Source organism: Mytilus galloprovincialis, chromosome 2 (genome assembly GCF_965363235.1).
Source record: "Mytilus galloprovincialis chromosome 2, xbMytGall1.hap1.1, whole genome shotgun sequence".
NCBI lineage: Eukaryota > Metazoa > Mollusca > Bivalvia > Mytilida > Mytilidae > Mytilus > Mytilus galloprovincialis.
In genome coordinates this window covers 24596947-24620405 of record NC_134839.1, presented here as the reverse complement: position 1 = coordinate 24620405, position 23459 = coordinate 24596947, and the positions used below count along the sequence as shown (strand labels likewise).

Genomic DNA, 23459 nt, shown 5'->3' with positions numbered 1-23459 from the left:
ACAGGCACAATGTTATGGATGTTTTCTGACTTTGGACAGGCACAATGTCATGAATGTTTTCTGACTTTGGACAGGCACAATGTCATGGATGTTTTCTGACTTTAGACAGGCACATTGTCATGGATGTTTTCCGACTTGGGACAGGCACAATGTCATGAATGTTTTCTGACTTTGGACAGGCACAATGTCATGAATATTTCCGACTTGGGACAGGCACAATGTCATGAATGTTCTCTGACCTTGGACAGGCACGATGTCATGGATAATTTCTGACTTGGGACAGGCATAATGTCATGGATGTTTTCCGACTTGGGACAGGCACAATGTCATGGTTGTTTTCCGACTTGGGACAGGCACAATGTCATGGATGTTTTCCGACTTGGGACAGGCGAAATGTCATGGATGTTTTTGACTTGGGACAAACACAATGTCATGGATGTTTTCTGACTTTGGACAGGCACAATGTCATGGTTGTTTTCCGACTTTGGACAGGCACAATGTCATGGATGTTTTCCGACTTGGGACAGTCACAATGTCATGGTTGTTTTTGACTTGGGACAGGCACAATGTCATGGATGTTTTCTGACTTTGGACAGGCACAATGTCATGGATGTTTTCCGACTTGGAACAGGCACAATGTCATGGATGTTTTCTGACTTTGGACAGGCACATTGTCATGGATGTTTTCTGACTTTGGACAGGCACAATGTCATGGATGTCTGACTTTGGACAGGCACAATGTCATGGATGTTTTCTGACTTTGGACAGGCACAATGTCGTGGATGTTTTCCGACTTGGGACAGGCACATGGAAGTTTTCTGACTTTGAACAGGCACAATGTCATGGATGTTTTCTGACTTTGGACAGGCACAATGTCATGGATGTTTTCCGACTTGGAACAGGCACAATGTCATGGATGTTTTCTGACTTAAGACAGGCACATTGTCATGGATGTTTTCTGACTTTGGACAGGCACAACGTCATGGATGTCTGACTTTGGACAGGCACAATGTCATGGATGTTTTCTGACTTTGGACAGGCACAATGTCATGGATGTTTTCCGACTTTCGACAGGCACAATGTCATGGATGTTTTCCGACTTGGGACAGGCACAATGTCATGGATGTTTTCCGACTTGGGACAGGCACAATGTCATGGATGTTTTCCGACTTTGGACAGGCACATTGTCATGGATGTTTTCTGACTTTGGACAGGCACATTGTCATGGATGTTTTCTGACTTTGGACAGGCACAATGTCATGGATGTTTTCTGACTTCGGACAGGCACAATGTCATGCATGTTTTCTGACTTTGGACAGGCACATTTACATGGAATAAAGCAGTTGGATTATTTGGCAAAGTGGTTAGAGCACAGATATACAGGTTAATAGCTGTGACGGAGCGTGGAAGACAAACAAAAAAGGGGCAGACAGCTAAGGGTGCGGAAAGTCTAGGTGATGCACTTGGCTGACACGGCGACCACTGTGTGGGCAGTATAAATTGTAATCACAAAAATAGTGAACTCATAGGAAAATTCAAAACGGGACGTCCATAATCAAATGGCAAAATCGAAAGTATGAAGATTTGCAGGAGCTCAACAAAGAGGACCCCAATGTTATAAAAACTGTTCTTTTCTTGAAAATGACACCACAAAATAAGATTTGTACCTGGATTAGAACTGATGGTAGATATCAATATACATACATACATTTTACCATCCCCTTTTCATTGCTTTCTTACAAATTTAGTTATCTGTTTGTGTCATATTTGTGCATTTGTATGTAATCAGTAATTGAATGGTTCAAGATATTTCATTTTGATGTATCCATGTAATATAATTTTACTTAGACATTCTGTAAACTACCGAATCTAACCAAATAAACCGAGAATGTGTCCAAAGGGTACAGATAATGCCCCAGCTGGCAAAGAACGTTATAAAGAGTCATTACCAAAGAAGGTTTAAAATTACGCCATCCAAATTTGCACTTGATCTTATTTTTTAAAAATCAGACTTTTTTTATACTGAAATTGTACCTACCTGACCAATGCCCGACTATCCCTACGACCCCTTTACGATCAAGTCGATCTGGTCTGGCCGAGATCAGGCTAAGATTGAGTATAGTTGATTTGGTCTAGCTAGTCGAGTAAAGTTCGTGTAGAGATCGTGAATTGGTCGGAATTATCGAATGTATATTCAATTAGTGGTCGGGTTGGAGTCGTGATGGAGTCATCAAGGAGTCGTGAATGGTCGAGTTAAGTTCGTGTACAGTCGGGTAGCAGTCGGGTAGACGTCGTAAACAGGCCTGATCAAGAATTTGGTTACGCTTGGTCGTGGGAATTTGGGAAATCGGGATCATCGAGTTGATCTGATCGGCAGTATGAACCTAGCTTTAACCGTCGTGGTAATTACGATTACATTTAAGCAGCAATTCAATATGAAGGGATAAATATTTTTATTATTAGATCGATTTACATTATCAGTATAATTAAATCAAGTCTGCTCAATGTGTGACTTTAATATTCGATACATGAATAAAACATGAAGAAAATCTTAAACATAAACGCATTTATTGTTGAATATTTAGTTTTTATTTGGGTTAAACAAAACACGAACATCGTGATTATTGAAAGTGAACACTTAATATCAATAAAGTCTTAAATAAAATTCACGAACGTTATAATTTGTGTATCACTTAAGTGATTTCCAGCCCCATTAAAAGCCGTGCGGTTGCTTACAATTGCTTACATTCACTCCATTTGAACTTTCAATTGGTGAATAGTTGTCTCATTGGAAATCGTTTCTCGTTTTTTTATATAGATAAGACCGTTGGTTTTCCCGTTTAAATGTTTTACACTTGTATTTTTTTGGGGCCCTATATACCGTACCTTACCTTAACCTATAATGGTTTACTTTTATAAATTGTGACTCGAATGGAGAGTTGCCTCATTGGCAATACCTCATCTTCCTATAGCCATATCTCCTTATTTTTATATTGATGAACCTGTCAGCATATGTCATGAAATAGCGCGTATTGTATTTAAAAAAAACCGGCAGAGTCGGTTGGCTTGTCTCCATATTCAATACGGCACTCCGACATTCTTGCTAAATTAAAAGAGCATAATCGAATTTAAAAATTGTTTCATATGTACTAACAAAACGGAATTGATACAATCATATATATTTTTTTATTTATGAAGGCAGCATACATACCACACATACATATTTATATCCAGTGGTAAATTTACACAGCAACGCATGCACAAATGTAGTTAATAAAATTGAGAATGGAAATGGGGAATGTGTCAAAGAGACAACAACCCGACCATAGAAGAACAGACAACAGCAGAAGGTCACCAACAGGTCTTCAATGCAGCGAGAAATTCCCGCACTATAAACTCATGTGGCATTTTATATATGCAGTATCATTATTACCATATATTTCATTTAAAGGAAGTAACACACATATATAGAACATACACCAGTCCACAAAGTAACATACATATATAGAACACACACCATTTCACGAAGTAACACACATATATAGAACACACACCATTCCACGAAGTAACATACATATATAGAACATACACCAGTCCACGAAGTAACATACATATATAGAACACACACCATTCCACGAAGTAACATACATATATATAACATACACCATTCCACGAAGTAACATACATATATAGAACACACACCATTCCACGAAGTAACATACATACATAGAACACACATCATTCTACGAAGTAACATACATATATAGAACACACACCATTCCACGAAGTAATATATATATATAAAACACACACCATTCCACGAAGTAACATACATATATAGAAAACACACCATTCGACGAAGTAACAGACATACATTGAACACACCATTCCACGAAGTAACATACATATATAGAACACACACCATTCCACGAAGTAACATACATATATAGAACACACACAATTCCACGAAGTAACATACATATATAGAACACACACCATTCCACGAAGTAACATACATATATAGAACATACACCATTCCACGAAGTAACATACATATATAGAACACACACATCATTCCACGAAGTAACATACATATATAGAACACACACCATTCCACGAAGTAACATACATATATAGAACATACACCATTCCACGAAGTAACATACATATATAGAACACACACCATTCCACGAAGTAACATACATATATACATGTATAGAACACACACCATTCCACGAAGTAACATACATATATAGAAGATACACCATTCCACGAAGTAACATACACAACCAAATATGTAGCATCATAGATAATGATCGAGTTATTACGGGAAAACTATCTCGTAATTACGAGATAAAAAAAATATGATTATCTCGTTATTACGCGATAGTTTATTACGAGAAAACTATTTCGTAATTACGAGATAAAAAAATGATTATCTCGTTATTACGCGATAGTTTTCTCGTAATTACACGATAATTATCTCGTAAATAAAAAAATTGTGACCCTAGTAAAGAAAAACCACCAATCTAATTAAAATATTGATCTCTGATTACGTAGCATATGTAGTCTAACGTAATCAGAGATCAAAAAGCATGTGTAGTATAACGGAAAAAACACTTCATGTTGTATCAAATTTAAAACACGTTCACAGATTAAACTTCTACAAATGTCAACTGAACCACAGCTCTTGTGGATATGTACATCTACATATAATTTCTACATTAACTACAAAAAATCATGAACTTATTGGTTTGATATAAGTTGCACTGGCATACTATTGTGCATACAAGTATATTTAGATCTAAATTCCTAGATCATAGGGGCATAACTCCTACAAAAAATTGTCAGCATCTGTCATGCCATAGCGAGGATTGTAATGTGTGTTTTAACACTTTTTCATATTATACAGAATGCAAACTAATTCGGTTCTTTGATTATTAAAATCAAGACTAATGCATGGAGACAAGGTTAAAAAAAACTATAGAACACTCGACGTGGATCCCTGCTGCGCGTAAACACAACATTCAAACCAAAAGAATAAACAGTGCTTACTGGAATCATGCAATATACGGAAATAAAGAACGGCGTGCATATGTAAAAATTAGCGACTAGTTACCCAATCTACCCTCTACCCTACTTAATCTTAAAAATATACATAGTTAGTCAGCTTAGACTCTTTCTATTTGTAGTTCTATGTTTAGGATCTGTCTAGTTCTAGATATATATATTTAGCTTTCGTCACTGCTTCATTGATTTTTTGCAGTGTTTAGACTACACGAAATACGCATACACTATCCACATATTTATATTTCCCTGATTGACACAGTTTCGATCTAAAACAAAACAGCAAAAACTATGTTAATTCTCATACCAATTCTCATGCCGTTTTAAGGAAGTTATTATTTAAAACTGTTTCTATGACGACATGCTCTATATATATCAGTTCCTACAAATTACAATTGTCTACGAATTGCCAGATTATCCTTGACCATTATTGATTGTCATATACTACATAGGCATAAAATATCGACAATATCTCTACACAGTAAATAGTGTGTGCAATAAATTGAAGCATGGTAATTACAGAATGAGCAGGATGTACTAATAACAGACGTAAGTATTTAACTAAAATCATATAATCACTGGACTATTAGTCGCAGTATAAATCGAAACATTTTCCACTACAATTAGTACTTAGATAATTAGTAAGTTGATCTGATCGCGTCTGCTTTTTTTTTTTTATACAATACTGAATACAATACAATACAATAATAATTTATTAACGTCTCACCATCAATAATACAGTATATACATTTTACATTGTATAAGTAAACTTTTTAAAATGATTAATGCCATTCTCAAAAGAATTATATTGAAGTGACGGATAACGAATGTTGTTGAATTATGGATGTGTTTTCATTATTCCCTATTTTTAGTGGTCAGATTAGGAGGTCCCAGAGGCGAATTTAGGGGGCCCAGGGGGCCCGCCCCCCCCCCCTTTTGGGAAAAAAATTGGTTGCTTATATAGGGAATCACTGAGGCGTGACTGGAGCGGGCCCCCTCTTAGGTCAGTCAGTGGGCCCCCACTTATGAAAATTTCTGGATCCGCCACTGGGTCCGTGTTGGATAAAATAAACCGAGATCTGTCTATTTTTTTTAAGATTGTATGTTTTTGGTCCGTGTAACATTTATCAATTCAAAGTTTTAAAAAGTTTTAAAATTTTGGATTTTTGGAATTTTGATCAAAGTTTTGAAATATCAAAATTTCAAATTGTGTAAAAGTTTTGAAATTTTGAAATTTTAACCAAATGATTAAAATATTGAAATTCTAAATATCGTTTTTAAATTTGATAGTTTAGGATTTTGATCAAACTTCTAAAATATTAAACCTTATGTGCAATTTTGATGATTTCACTTTTTGAAAGTATGATTTTTTAAATATTTGATTAAAATATCAAAAATAGAAAAGGGGCAAAAAGAGGGGTGCCTGTAAAAAGCGAAACGAAATAAAAACGGAACGAAACGAAACAATATGAATTGAAAACATACTGATACTTAAAAGTTAATGTATGAAATAAAAGCCCAGACAGACAGTTGTATAAGCGGTGAAAAATTGGATGACAAAATAAATTTTCATTTCAAAACAAGACGTACGGATCTGATATTGGCCATTTTACTTGCTGGTTTTTCTAGCACCCATATTTAAGAAGAAACAGGAGTAACAGTAAAAACTGAACAACTCGCAGTAGGTCAAATAGTATGTTTAGGTTGAGCATGTATATATATTTTCTACTGAACTCTAAGCAATAGAAAGGCTCAATACACGGTGTATTATCTCTTTTGATTTCAATTTTTTTCTGTTTTGCTCTACGACTTCTTACTTTCTGCGATCATGTTGGCTAAAGAATATATCATTTAATCTGTTCTTTGTAAGTTGTTGGCCCTTAAAATTCAGCTTTGAGCGTACCCTAAGAAGGTCGATCCAGAAAAGAGTTTCGGTCGTAACTTTTAACGCTATGTTTTTATTTTTATCGATTTTATGACGATCATAATTATATTGCCTTGTATCAATGATTTTAGTTAAATATTTTTTTTGGTATGGTAGGAATACTGAATGCATGGTGTCCCAATTAAGGTTGTGCTAGTCTACAATGTGGGAGGTGATTGATATATTTATATTTTATTTACGTTGAAATTAAGAGTAATAAGACCAAATATTAGTAGATTAAAACCAAGGTATTGTTACAAGGTATATACATAAACTCATCATAGATGGATACCGGGATATAAATTTTGTCAGTTTTTGCGCCAGACGTGCGTTTCGTCTACAAAAGACTTATCAGTGACGCTCGATTCAAATCAAGTTAAAAAGGCAAATAAAGTCAAATAATTTAATTTTGGATGTAACGCGTCTTCTCATTGGCTGACGTTATTTTGTTATGAGCCCATAGACATAATTTAGTCATGTGACCGTGACGTCATCAACGTTTTTTCATGGTTTCTACGGTTTAAAATGAAATTTAGAATTAAATAATAAGAAATGACTGTCATATTTTTTCTGTCTATTCGAAACAACATAAAAAATGTGGTGCACACTTAATGAATGGCTTTTATTTATTTGAATTTATTGAACCATATAATTAATTTTTGACTCTTCACATTGAATAATCCGCGAAGCGGATTATGTTAAATGCGAACAGTCAAAAATTAATTTTTTGGTTCAATAAATTCAAAATAAATTATTGCCATTCATTATAAATAAATTTCTATCAAAAATAATACTCAAAGATATATATTTTAAATACCAATAACAACGTACACAGATGTTTGCGTATGAATACACAACGTTAGAGTGGACGTGTCTCCATAAAAATTGATAACATTGAAAATAAAGCCAATTGCTTTTAGCCAATCAGAAGACAGTAAATACACCAAATTTATTTATTGCTAGTGTGCACCAAATTTTTTACGTTATTTCCTTATAGACAGAAAAAATATTACAGTCATTCCTTAAATAAAATTAAAAAGGCCAAATAAATTAAACGTTTATATCAAAATTATAGCTCTGGTTTTGTAAAAGTTGAAACCATTCATATCATATATAAACGTATACCATAAACATTATTTTCAAAGTTCATATGTATGTAATAGTTGCCGCTGTACTACATTAAGCGCCCATCTATCTATTTGTAGATGTCGGCATTTTGAAAATTGAAAATTCTTTTCAAAATAAAGTCTATATCAGCGATATACATAATTTAATAAAATTGTTAGCGCTTCGACAAAACAACAACACCCTACTTTTAAAGTTAAATGGTTGCTCCCTTATAGACAACGTTTGGACTGGTTATCTTATACGTACACGTAGCTCCAATATGGGTCCTAGATCAACCACTGTTTTTAAATAGTAAATAAAAGGAAAGGGATTTTTTTGTATTAAGGGATATTATTGTTCCGTATTTGCATTTTGTTATTTGAACATTTTTAATGTTATCGTACGACAATCGACTTTTAGCAAACTAAAAATACACAGGTACGTCCAGTCAGAATGGGGCGTGTAAAGAGAAGCCAAAGTGTCAGCTGCATATGTTGGATTTTTCCATATTTGGCCATACACCAATGTTGCTCTCGAAAAACCAGTACAATGTAAAACGCTGAATTTTAAGTAAAGAATTCAACTACGGAACGGTGAAAACTGAAATTTGAAAGTCAAGAAAAATAAGAAACGAAACAAATTCAAGAGGTGTTTGGCCAAAGTGAAGTTAAAACCCATCTATAAGGGCTACTTTGTCCGAGGGAGTTGAATCCTAAGTTTCTTCGTAATTTGTACGTAAACAACCTATTTTAAATTTTCGATTTTTTGTTGCCAGTGACGCATATTTCATGAATGTTCCGAAACAAATTAGCAATAAATACAACAGGGGGAGAGTGTACATAATGAAGACATAACCTTTCAATCAGTTTCATGAATTGAGGTCTGGAGCTGGCGTATGGCAGTAACTGCTAGCTTTATATATAGTAGTCCTTTGTTAATTTATTATCATTGTCATTTTGATTAGTTTCGTTTATTTCCTATTCTGACATAGGACTTGTATTTCCTTTTCAAGTGCGTTTTACTGTTCGTATTACTGTGTGTTTTTCATTCTTTATTGGCTAGAGGTATAAAGGAGGGTTGTGATCTCACGAAACATGTTTAACCCCGTCGCATTTGTGCGCCTGTCCCAATTCAGGAGCCTCTGTCCTTTTAAGTCTTGTATGATTTTAATTTTAGTTCATTGTTATATTTCGGAGTTTAGTATGACGTCTATAATCACTGAACCAGTACACTTTTTTGTCTAGGGGCCAGCTGAAGCGCGCCTAGCACAACGTTCATTGCGACGCTATACATTAAGTATTCCTTCCGTGTTATTCTTGGAACTGAAATAAATCATAAAAGGCAATATATTATCGTCATGCAATCGATAAAAAAGAAAACAAAACGTTGCATGCGACCGATGCGCTTTTTCTGGATCTACCTTTATCAGGAACGTCAAAAAGGCGAATAATTCTAATTGGTTTACTGCGAGTTGGTCAGTTTTCACTGTTACTTCTAAATGTTGGGCACTGGGGACACCAAATAGCTCTGAATTATTTATCTCAAACGCTAACCTTATATGAGAGATTTAATCAACTTATTTAATTCCGGTTTAAATAGGTTTAACAAAATTTTTTTGATAGATGCACAACCTTAAAATTTCAGGATACTGTTATCCCATGTGATGTCTAATATGTTTTATATATAAAAAAAAGGCTTCTTCTTTCCATTATTTATTTTGTAATTAAAAATGATTTGATATATTTCGTGCTATTTATTTATAACTAAGAATGATTGTTATCAGAGCCGTGTCTACATCAGTGTTTACAGGCACCTCTCTTTTCGCCCCTTTTCTATTTTTGATATTTTAATCAAAAATTTAAAAAATCAAACTTCCAAAAAGTGAAATAATCAAAATTGCACGTTGGGTTTTGTATTTTAAATGTTTGATCAAATTCCTAAACTATCAAATTTATAAACGATATTTAGAATTTTAATATTTTAATAACTTGGTTAAAATTTCAAAATTTCAAAACTTTTACACAATTTGAAATTTTGATATTTTAAAACTTTGATCAAAATTCCAAAAATCTAAAGTTTCAAAACTTTTTAAAACATTGAATTGATAAGTGTTACACAGACCGTTATCCCTTTTCAAGGTATCTTTTTGGGGTGCTGACTTATTTACGTATACCCATCATGTCCTTTTATTTACATTGTATTTTGACCTGTAATTAATGGTTTACTTTTACAAATTGTGACTTGGATGAAGAGTTGTCTCATTGGCACTCATACCCCATCTTCATGTATCTATTGGATGGAGAGTTGTCTCATTGGCACTCATATCCCATCTTCATGTATCTATTATTGATATTTATCTATAGACTTTATACGATATTTTATTTACCCCAATCTTAATGCAATGTAGGACTAAAATAGAAAAAAAACTCTTGCTGATATTGTCTTGTATTTTAAGAAACTAAAAACTACCTGCTAGTGTTTAACAAATAGTATGATTACGAAATTATTTTTTTTTTAACTGAAAACCTTTTTTTTTATAAAAATGCGTTAATTTTGCATCTTTTAAAAAACCTATGACAAATTATATTTGTCATTATTACGATATATGGTGCAAAATCCTTCAATGCCCACTTTAATGAACAGTTCTACTTACTCATTCTGCTAAAAAATCTTTTTGAAGAGTATCATTTAACAACCGTCAGCGAATTACATTACGATTTGTTTTATTGATGAATAGGCACCCCAGAATTGAGAAACATGATAATTTATTTAAAATATGGTCGAAATACCAGTCAAAACAGATAACAAGACCTTGTTTCAGTCCTTGGGCTTCAGATATCTAGCGAAAAAATTACCTGTGATGACTGTACGTGTTTTCATGTCTTTAGAATGTTTACTTTTGCTAGTTTATCTGTATACATTTTTTTTTAAATATAAATCAATGTGCTAAGAAATGTGCTTTGCAATGATTGTTATTTTTTTACCTCTGCCAAGTCAAACCTGGCTGTCCCAAGCCCGGATAAAAAGGAGGATAGTCATATAAACCAAATATTGAAAAAGCGCAAATGTCCTATGTAAAAAGAACAAATGTCCATTTTGAAGAGCGCCAATGTCCTATGATTTGAAGCGCAAGTGTCCTTAAATAAAAGCGCAAACGTCCCGCGCCGGACAATTTAGATCTATCTCGTGGCAGGGAACTTTGAACACAGACACAAAGGCACCGCAGTGTTTCAAAATACATATAAAGCCATATTTCACAACTCATGTCTATTGACTTGTATATAGATATAGGAAGATGTGGTATGAGTGCCAATAAGACAACTCTCCATCCAAGTCATAATCTATAAAAGTAAACCGTTATAGGTAAGGTATGGTCTTCAACACGGAGCCTTGGCTCACAACGAACAGGAAGTTATAAAGAGCCCCAAAAATGACTAACGTAAAAACCTTCAAACGGGAAAACAACGGTCTAATCTATATAAAAAACGAGAAACGAGGAACACTTATGAATTACATGAACAAAAGACAACTACTGACCATCAGTTTCATGACTTAGGACAGGTAGAAACAATTGCAGCAGGATTAAACGTTTTAATGGTACCAAACCTTATCCCTTATCTGAAACAATAGTGTAACATCACAACATAGACACAGTCACTATAAAATATCAATTGGAATGGTTTAACTCAATCAAAAAACATTGTTGTTTTTCATGTCTAATAGTTGAAATCATCCCTTCGTAAATTTTACGGACGCCATCACAAGTTGGTTGGCCGTTATGGAATAACCGTTTCACAAATGATTTCGGATATGTTCCTTACGTCGTAACTACAATCCCCTTCCCTTTCATGAATGTGACCTACCGAATTGGACTATTTACCGGATTTGTTAGCACATAAGCAACACGGCGGGTGCCACATGTGGAGCAGGATCTGCTTACCATTCCGGAGCACCTGTGATCACCCCTAGTTTTTTTGGTGGGGTTCGTGTTGTTTATTCTTTGGTTTTCTATGTTGTGTCATGTGTGCTGTTGTTTGTTTGTCTTTTTTAATTTTCAGCCAAGGCGTTGCCAGTTTGTTTTAGATTTATGAGTCTGACTGTCCCTTTTGGTATCTTTCGTCCCTCTTTTATCAATACCAAAAACATAGCTGCTTGTTCTGCACTGAACACTTTACTTTACGTTTTATGTTATAAGAGGGTGGTAAAAGGGTGGGGGGGGGGGGGGGGGGTGTTACTGAACACGGAAACACGTGAAATAAAAATCGCAAAAAGGGTTGCACGAAAAATAAAAAGCTGGAAAAACGAATCGCGAGAATAAAATCGTAAATATTAAGGAAAAAAGTACCAGAAGTTATTACTCAGTCGTACTTGGAGATCACACAGCCTTTTTTAATGGACATGGAGACCTTGTGGTCAACTTTAAGCGTCCGCTACTTGCATCTTATTTGAAAAAAATATATCATTCATAGAAATTTGATGGACTTCATTGATACCATATATATTGTATGGTAGTATGGAAACTTACATCAATTACTATTAGATTACACAAATTTCAGAATGTATTATAACACACACTGACTTTTAACCCTTTCCCTTTCATGCATTTTAGACCTTTACTTATCGAAAATACATTATCGGAGTTTAAATGAATACAGCATTCGCATCAATGGTCATACACATGCCATGTTGGGCTCAAATGAAAGATAATTGGTAAAATATTTCAAAAAATTAAGTTTGAAGATACTTCGTCATTTTTTGGTCACGTGGTATATTTCCAAAAGTCACGTGACTGTTGGAGAAAAAGTGAAAAAATACGAAATCCTTGGGCAAAAAGTCGTGCAGAGACATATTGGTGGGCTAATAGGGTCAGGTTTTGGTGGAAACACAATGCCTCGAGTCTGTTGAAGTCATATAAGTTATCATAGTGGTATAAATAGACGCATAACGTGCTATAGGCCTTGAAATATCGATGTCCGTAACATTCGAAATAATTTATTTTAGACGCTCTTTTTGTCCGATTTCAAACTTGGACCCTAGTTATTTGTCTAATCGTTTTCAATCAATCAGCAACCTAAACTTTGTTTTTACAAGGAAAAACTAATAAAATTAGTTACCAATGTTAGCTTGATCTGGGACACCCTTGACCGAGCCCTATGGAGCAAAGGGGGTAAACAAGGGGGTGGGGCAATCTTGCACACACATTCTTTTAAAAAAAAAATCCTTAGGTTTAATTTCCTTTTTGAAATTGAAAGTTAAGTTAAGTTAAGTTACATTTAATATAGGAAGTTACATTTAATATAGGAAATTATTTTTCCAACTCCGACAGTGAGATACGAACTTTAATCTTAGCGCCTTGGGATAGATCAGCGTACCCCTGCGCCACTGGCATTGTAGTGAACTTATTGAAATTTAAGTACTTAAGTCTACTACTACGGAAGAAATTAAAAAAAAAATAATATAAATATTCTCACCCAATTTGTTTTCTTTTTGGAATTATGTGTTCAGATGATAATTTTTTGTTGCCAAATTCATGATTTTTACGCAAATCTAGGAGGAATCCACTCTTTAAACTGTCATTTTTTCATTGAAATATACATGTTCCTTTATTACAACAAAAGTGTTTTTCAACTTAAGTATACCGCAACACTTACGAAACCATGTTTTGTTGCATCTTTTTCAACTTTGCGAAAAAAACAAAAAAAAAAAAAAAATCAGAATATTTTAGCGGCTTTTGTCTCTTTTCTCATAATATCTTTAAGAAATGACTTCAGATTTTTAGCGTATTTCAAGTTTGTGATTGCGCTGCAACACTAAAATTTACATTTGCAACTAGTGTACAAGTTAGCACTATTAGTTTAATACTATTCTTCAAAAACTCACTGCACAATTATTGAAAAAAGTCATAAATCCTCTTAAAAGAGCAGTTTTCTTTGCACTTCTTTTTGAGAATATTCCTCAAAATTCGAAGAAAAATAAATGTTTTTTACAGAAAAATTACACATCAGTAAGGGGCGACTTGTTTATTAAATAAATTTCTTTTCGTTATAAGGCTTAACGAATACCTTTATGCGTAGTAATTTGCACGGGTGAATCCACCCGTGCATACTAAGCGGGAATTTAAATCATTCGACGGTTTGCATTCAATCAGTCTAGACGTTTAATTCAATTGTTGTTAAGGTCTGTTTGACTTTTCTTTAATTTTTTGTTCTTGTTTTTAAAACAATTTTTGTTCTATAGGTACTGTCTTTCACACGTATAAGCTATTTCTTATAGAAGTATAGTACAATTCAACAGACACACATGTACACTGTCCAAAGTTACAGTATTTATTCAATTTTATGTTTACAATCATTTACATGTAGTTGTGAATTGTTTCTAATTTTTGTAATTGTATTTTGTAGATTGTGCAGGCTGTTGATCATACTTCTATAGTGAAGAGAATGTGATTAGGACTGTTTTTTGCGTAACACCTGCCATTCTAAATTTTTTGTTCACATGTTGTTATTATGTTCCGAATTTATTATTAAATGACTGGATGCTGCAAACCTACATCCCATAGAATATTTGTGTTTGTGTATTTAAGCCTTGTATAGAAAAGAAATGCTTTATGTTCGGTTGAACCCGTGAAAAAGAACATAACTAATAATGATAGAGGTTTGATGCATATTAAATCGCATTGCTGGTTATCTGAGGATTAATTTGAGCCCTTAACCACATCTGTACGTCAGCAAATGGCGATTAAACAAGTATAAATGTTCCCAAAAAATCTTGAAATTGGTTTCACCGGTGTGAAAGGGAGAGGATTAAACAAATGCGGGACATGCACGAGAAATTAAGTGCACAGACACGAAACACGGAAAATAAATAAGGAGAAACACGAAGTACGCAAATCGAGCCAAACACGAGAAAACGAGAAATAAAACGCCAAAACACGAAAATACGGGAAATAAAAAGGCCGAAAACGTTGCACGAAAATAACCCCTGCTATAGAATAAACAAGAGCAGGGTGAGTGTTATAAAACTCATAAAAAACTGTATATTCATGTCTATTCCATATCATACAAATCTTAAAATCCTTATTATTTTCATTCGTAATTTTGATATAACTGTAAATTAATCTTAAATTTTATTCGAATAAAATCTTTTTTGTCATTATTTTCAAATTTAACCCAAAGTGTAATGTGTACTATATATAATACTGGTAAAGTACGTTTAAATCATATGACACGAAAAGCGGCAATATGAGACTGTTTGTCAATACTGTTTTGGTTTTTTAAAGTCATACATCAATATGTAATCTCTTACTTCCTTTGTGATTTATCGCCGTCATACAAATACTCAAATAATAGCCCCTTCTATACTGATCGAAAACAATTCGCGTAAATTGTGTTTTATCTATTTCATTGAAAACAAACTATTGTTTGTTTACATTATTTTGCCAAATAATATAAAGATTTAGATAAAATCACAACAAAAGAGTTACATTATTAAACATGTCCATAATATGCTTAGTGTAAGTCTTTGAAAACTGTCTGGAATGCAGCTTGACACTGTACTACACATTTATCAAACTAAGTCGACGCAATTGTCTAATGTGACATGACTTTGTAGATGCCATTCACAAAGAGATGTATCAACCAAGAATTTACAAAACCTCCACGTCGTTTCACAAAAACAGACAATTCTTCAGCATCAAATGATTTTTTATATATATAGCGATATCGCTCGTTTTTTCACACTTTCTTTTTTTCCCTTCATTTTAGTACTATACCTTGTTAAAGTCCCATTGTAGATATGATTGTGTCATCTCATACAACTTCTGTCTGCCCTTTCAAGCCATATCCTGCTCAACGAACACATGATAGATAAATGAACTTTGAGCACAGTAAGTGTAATTCCTCACGATGCTCTGACTTCTATGAGGAAACTTCTCAAAGAGACACCCGTTTATATGCTATCATAACGATTGAAAGCATTACCTAAATAAAACTATGTTTTCACAAATAAACAAATAGTGTTGCAGGATATGCTTACAATTTCAGAACATCGGATATTTTATGACGGGTTTATTGTTACTAAGTCTTTAGTTTGCTATGTTGTGTTTTGTATACTGTTTGTTTTCTGATGTTTTTTTTCTCATTTTTGCCATCAGGCATTGTCAGTATGTTTTCGATTTGTTTTGGTATCTTTCGCCTCCCTTGTGGTTTAGATTTAACATTTTGTTAAGTTTTACGATAGCATATCGTCACATGTTAAATATTATTTTCATTCCTGCCGCAGACATTAAAAGCAGCTGATTCCTATTTCTTGTCGTTCAGTATACACAAATAGTTTATACCTGTACACTTGCAACTTCCATGTAACGCATTTATAAAAAGATCCTTTGTTATATTTAAATTGTGTGTTTTAGGTGATCTTAGTAAAGAATTATGCGATGAACAACGGATTATCATGGGTCTGGTGTTTGAAGGCAATCTTTATAACGATTCTCACGGCCATACCACTGGTCATTTATATAGTACATTCAAAGACGTCTGGTGATCAATATCAGGTATATGGATCCGCACATGCTCAGTGCATCGGAAGCAATGATGGAATAACATCAGAAGTAACCAAGAGGAGAAACGAACTATCTAGACAATTAAATGATATGAGCAAAAAACTAGGACAAATAGAATGCGAGGTATGTAAACTAGTTATTGATTTCTTTGTTGAACCATTGGCTGTTAAAACATTTTATTTTTTATTTTTTCCATTAGCTCAAACGGCTTGTGTGCTGTAAACCCCATATTAACTAGTTATAATGTCCTCTTTTAGTAATTCGAACTATTAGATTATTATATTGAGTTAGTGACCCAGAATATCTTTTAAAACGCACTTAATTTAAAAGAGAATAGATTGTTTAATTTTAGTTGGTCAATTATTTATATCAACAATTATAACATGACCTTGCTTGATGGATAGTTAATGTCATGCAGCAAATATCTTATATTTATTAAAAACAGTAAAGTGAATATATCTATAAGAGTATAATCTAATACTGCTTTGAAACAGACCTAAACATGATTTTTACTTACATCTCACAAAGCGTTAAAACATGTCACTCTTTCAGTACACTTATTTTTTGGTTCATGGCCTACAAGGCTTGACTCCGCTCTCTGTAAAGCTGCCTGCTTTTATGAAAAGTAATTAGTACATATATGGTCAACGATTAACCTCCTGAACTGAGAAGTTAGCCGGCACGATTGCAGGGGTTAGGGGTTTCCATTCTGAATCATAATTGTGTTTTATTTTCGGTATTACAGCCGTAATTTGCGATGATGTATTTTTAATCTGAATCCGAAACTCGCTGAACCATAAGTTGTATATTTGGTCATATTTCTAGGGTTAACACATTGTGTAATTCTTTATTTCTTTTTTAAGAGACAACACGTTAACAAAAATGGTGGATGGTGCAGGCATTTAAGTTTGGAAGCAACTGGAGAACATAAAACCGATTTCAAACTTTTAAAGGGTTTATCACGATTCCTTGAAGGGAAAAACGTAGGTAGCTTTGGGGATGGACCCGGTGTTTACAAACGTGAAATACTCAAATTAGGACAAGTCAAATCTTACGACGCATATGACGGAGCGCCATTTTGTGAGGAAACGAGTGAAGGGAGAGTTCAATATATGGATCTAACTATTGCACAGTATGGAATACCTCTTTATGACTGGATTGTGTCGTTAGAAGTTGCCGAACATATACCGCAACAGTATGAGAGTGTTTATTTAGATAACATATTTAGACATGCTCGGGAAGGTATAATATTAAGTTGGGCTGTGCCAGGGCAAGGCGGAATGAGTCATATTAATAATAAACCCCCTAGTTATGTGGTTAATTTAATGAAGAATAATGGATTTGTCAAAGACGAGGAGCTATCAAAACTGTTGAGAAAGTCTACCTCGCTATGGTGGTTACAGCAAAATACAAATGTTTATAAACGAGTTGATTTTCTGAAGTTTAAAAATGAGACTTATATGAGTCAGTACTATACGTAGAAATAATTCATCAATCAATTTAGAAAAAAAATATACTCTTATACTTTTTTAAAGAATATTTTCTGCTTTAAACTATTTAAACGACAAAGAATATAAGAATTTGTCTATACAAAATTCGAAATAGTGTAATATATTTTACGGTAATACTGTAGAACATGGCGCGTCAAACGGGACAATACAATTGGCCGAAATTACCCCAGAAAAACGATGAAATAAATCAGTTTTAGGACAATATTTCATAGAAGAATGCTTAAATGTTAGTCAAACACTTACTTGGTGCTTTTTGTCTATATGACACATTGTATATACATTTAAAATAGTATTTTTGTTGATGAGTTTTTGTTGGGTTGAGAGGTTGAGAGGTTTTTACACCTTATGTATATCATTAGGAACAGATTGTTACCAGTTTTTTTTCGAAGGATAACAATCTGCTCTATCTCTCAGCTATGCGTCATTAAATTTATTTTACCGAATGTCTTAGCATTATTGTCTTTTACAGATGAATTTCATTTAAAAAAGTATTTTCTATGACGTCACGCACATAACAAAGTTACGGGTATTAGAAAAATCAAAAGAAATGAAGCAAGATGTTTTGTTTTTTTTGATAGTCAAATAATAAAATCTGAGCCAAAACGTAGAACTTCAGCATTGTCTCTAATTACTTGATGTAAATTCATTCCATTGTCCTTTATACTATCGATTTTTGATTGGTCTTGACGAGAGGGTGACATTAAAAAAAACTGTCTCCCGCTCAGCCATGGGAGAGTAATTTTTCTTCCTCGTATTAGCCAATCAAAATATGGCATTTTAACGTGAGGTATAATAAATTAAACTGTCTACCTAGTATAAGCCAATCAAAATCTGGAATTTTAACGTGAAGTATAATAACAACATTAACCATAATGTCATAATATGAATGTTAGCAAATGAACTTATACTTAATGTTAGCAAATGAACTTATACATGTATGTGTGTGTTCATGTGTGTGTACATGCATTTGTGCGACGCCGATTGAGTGAGGTGATAGTTTCACTTTTTATACGCCCGTCGTCTTTTAGACGGGACGTATTATGGTATACCGTTGTCCGTCCGTCCGTCTGTCCGTCCGTCCGTCCGTCCGTCGTCCACACTTCGGACAATAACTCAAAAACACTTTCACCAATGTCCATGAAACTTAAGTGAATTGTTTATATCTATTGACGTAAGCTCCCTTTCCTTTTTTATTTAATTTCAGATTTTAAGTTTTGGATTTATGGGGCTTTATTCATAAAAAAGGGGTGATTTTCAACACTTCGGACAATAACTCAAAAAGGCTTTCACCAATGTCCATGAAACTTTGGTGAATTGTTTATATCTATTGATGTAAGCTCCCTTTCAATTTTTATAAATTTCAGATTTTAAGTTTTGGATTTATGGGGCTTTATTCATAAAAAAAAGGGGGATTTTCAACACTTCGGACAATAACTCAAAAAGGCTTTCACCAATGTCCATGAAACTTTGGTGAATTGTTTATATCTATTGATGTAAGCTCCCTTTCAATTTTTATAAATTTCAGATTTTAAGTTTTGGATTTATGGGGCTTGTTTCATAAAAAAAAGGGGGATTTTCAACACTTCGGACAATAACTCAAAAAGGCTTTCACCAATGTCCATGAAACTTTGGTGAATTGTTTATATCTATTGATGTAAGCCCCCTTTCAATTTTTATAAATTTCAGATTTTACATTTCCGTGTTATGAATTTTTATGCTTAAAAAGGGGGGGATTTTCCAATTTTGGGACAATAACTAACACTTTCACAAAATTTTATGCATCTTTGATAAATTGTTTATATCTATTGACATAAGCTCCCTTTCCATTTTTATAAATTTTAGATTTTACGTTTTCTTAAGTAATGAATTTTTATACTTAAAAAAGGGGGATTTTATGAAACTGTGGTGAATATATTAATGTAACATCCCTTTTGATTTGTATATATGTTTCTAGTTGATCATATAAATTCATTTAAAGCATTAAAGACAAGTTAAAAGAGCAACGGGCGTATCATGCGCTAAAGCGCAGCCCTTTATTTCAATTGTCTTGTAATTGAAAAAAAGTCACTTCAATGTTCAAGCCAAGTATGGAAAGCACCTCTCCACACAAGTTACAAAACAACAATATACAAAATGACAATTTATCAATAAAGAATTTTGAAACGACAAAGATACAAGTTACAAATTAACAATTTACTAATTAAGGATTTTGAAAATACACATTTGAATAAAATTCATTCGAGTAAAATACACTATTATCTCAGAATTTATTTTTGTTTATGATTTATTTAGGTTGAGAGAGATGAGCATTGTTACACTCCATGTCATGAAGAAACCTTTAGTGTTATTCCTTTGTTTATACTAGTAATTCGAAATCATTAACAGCAACATTCTTATAAAAGCTACTATTTGTTATATGAATTCAATAGAACAGATACCAAAATAACACTCAATAATTTAATTTTGGATGTAACGCGTCTTCTGATTGGCTGACGTTGTTTTATTTATCAGCTCATAGACATAATTTTGTCATGTGACCGTGACGTCATGAACGCTTTTTCATGGTTTACTCCGGTTTAAAATGGAATTTAGAATTAAATTATAAGAAATGACTGTAATATTTCGAAATATTTCGAAATAACATAAAAAATGTAGCGGGTTATTTTAAAGTGTGCACCATATTTTTTATGTTATTTCTTCATAGACAGAAAAAATATTACAGTCATTCTTTAAATAATTTTGATAAAATGTTTATAGTTGTTATCTATATTTAACATGTCTTCGTGTTAATACCTTTTTTTTTTATGAAAATATACTTAAATCCAGTTTGAAATGGTTGTAAAATATTTCCGGTTGGAGTCTGTGGAGTTGAATAATACAGACGATTCACTCCCGTGAAGAAGGACGTAATGGCGATTCACCGGAAGTGCAGAATATAACAAAATGGAATGGAAAAATTCAAATATGAAGAATTTGTACTTCCTCACAGGTACAAAATAATTGAATATTTGCCATGTTTCGGTAATTACCATTGACGATTAAAATATAACAATGTGCACACAGACATGTCCCACTTCTATGAGTGATGTAAAATGTAGAATGTCGCACTTTGTCCGACATGCAGTTATTAGTATTTACTTTCTGTTTTGGATCTAAGTCGGCGACGCCTATGTATATATAGTGCCGATATTAATTATTAATTATGGAAGGTGTACTGTGAAACAACTCATATGAAACAATATGTAGCAATCGGATAAATCTGTCAAGCAAACAATGGTATATACTAGTGTCACTATAGCAGACATCAAAAATACATGTCGTTTATATTAGTAAGCCGACGTTAAGAGATTCTTGTGACGTCAGTTTATGACTTTTATAATCATTTCATATGTTTTCCTTTAGGAATATTACCCGAGATACATGCCATGTCATAATGTCACAATCGGATATGTACACATACGATAAACCAACAGACAAGACGACTATGCGTTTTTATACTTATCTATATATATATGACTACGACAACTTGCCGATAATCAGTTGAAACACAAACATATAGTATCGGTCAACTAATCCGTGGTGGTGACCGAAATATTAATAAAGTGTTGATTTCAGTGGTTCTTTCTCGTAAATAATTGGAGGAGATTGTGTGTAAAAGAGAGGCGAAAGATGGCCGAAGGACACTTAAATCCATACATTGGAAATAAACTGACTTTGCCATGGCTAAAAAGAAAAAAAGACCAAGAGACAATAGTATACAAAACACAACAAAAAAGAATAAAGACTGGGGTGATTTCAGGTGCTCCGTAAGAGAAGGAAATCTAGCTTGCTCCACATGTGGCACCTGCCGTGTTGCTTATGTTATTATAAACCCGGTGATATGTCTTTAATAGGTCATATCGTGAAAAGGGGACGGGATTGTAGTGTCACATAAGGAACCGCTATCATCTGTCAAACAACTCGTGATGCTGACGTAAAATTTACGAAGGAATGATTTCCCCCATTTTGAACTCATCATTTAATAGCTTCCTTGAGTGCATGCAGAATCCTGCTTCATAGAAATGAAAAGTTCATAATTGGGAAACTGAAATCATTACTTTCGTCGTAAAGTTATGTTTTCAACCGACCTTCCATGTCGTTTTCTTGATATCAGTCAAGGTAGGAGGCAAACTCCACTGTATCTGTTGTATCCTTTATCTCTAGTTCGAGTTGTAGATAGTATACCCTTAAAATGAAGCCAATATAGCGGAACATATGAATTGAGATATAAAAACACCATACTGTCAAGCAATGCGTATTTTACTGCAGGAAAATAGAAAATTCACAATTTAAAAGTTAATATCATATCAAGAAACTTTCACACCTTCTGGTTTACTAAGTTTCCTTAACTTTAAGTTTAATAAGATATACAAAATGTATGAGATACAATCACTAGTTGTGTGAAAATGTTTGAGATACAATCACTAGCTTTGGGAAAATGTTTGAGATACTATCACTAGCTGTGTGAAAATGTTTAAAATATAATCACCAGCTGTGTGAAAATGTTTAAGATATAATCACTAGCTGTGTGAAAATGTTTGAGATGCAATCACTAGTTGTGTGAAAATGTTTGAGATGCAATCACTAGTGAAAATGTTTGAGATGCAATCACTAGTTGTGTGAAAATGTTTGAGATTTGAGATACAATCACTAGTTGTGTGAAAATGTTTGAGATACAATCACTAGCTGTGTGAAAATGTTTGAGATACAATCACTAGCTGTGTGAAAATGTTTAAGATATTATCACTAGCTGTGTGAAAATGTTTGAGATACAATCACTAGCTGTTTGAAAATGTTTGAGAAACAATCACTAGCTGTATGAAAATGTTTAAGATATAATCACTAGCTGTGTGAAAATGTTTGAGATACAATCACTAGCTGTATGAAAATGTTTGAAGTACAATCCCTAGCTGTGGGAAAATGTTTTAGATATAATCACTAGCTATGTGAAAATGTTTGAGATACAATCACTAGCTGTATGAAAATGTTTGAGATACAAACTTTACATGATGTTTTCCTTTTTGTCTTTGATTATGTTTTGAATGAGTTATATTTCAAGTGAGTTTAACGATGAATCGATCAACACAACTAACTCCCATTGGTATACCGTCTGTTAAATATCAATCCACGAAATAAAAATCAAAGTCCATAATTTTGATGATTTTATCTTTGGGTTATATGTTTTGAGAACTAGTTTTTTTCCAAAAGTAAGATTTTTCATAACATAAAATAAGAAATGAATATCTATGAT

At 33.4% G+C, this 23459-nt stretch overlaps 1 long non-coding RNA gene across 1 annotated transcript; it reads left to right on the top strand.

The window, feature by feature from the left end:
* Positions 1-5489: 5489 nt before the first annotated feature.
* On the top strand, positions 5490-18779 carry LOC143063198 (uncharacterized). Its single transcript, XR_012974971.1, has 3 exons — positions 5490-5616; positions 16509-16781; positions 17522-18779. It is a non-coding gene; the product is annotated as an uncharacterized LOC143063198 (long non-coding RNA).
* The last annotated feature ends 4680 nt before the right edge of the window (positions 18780-23459 follow it).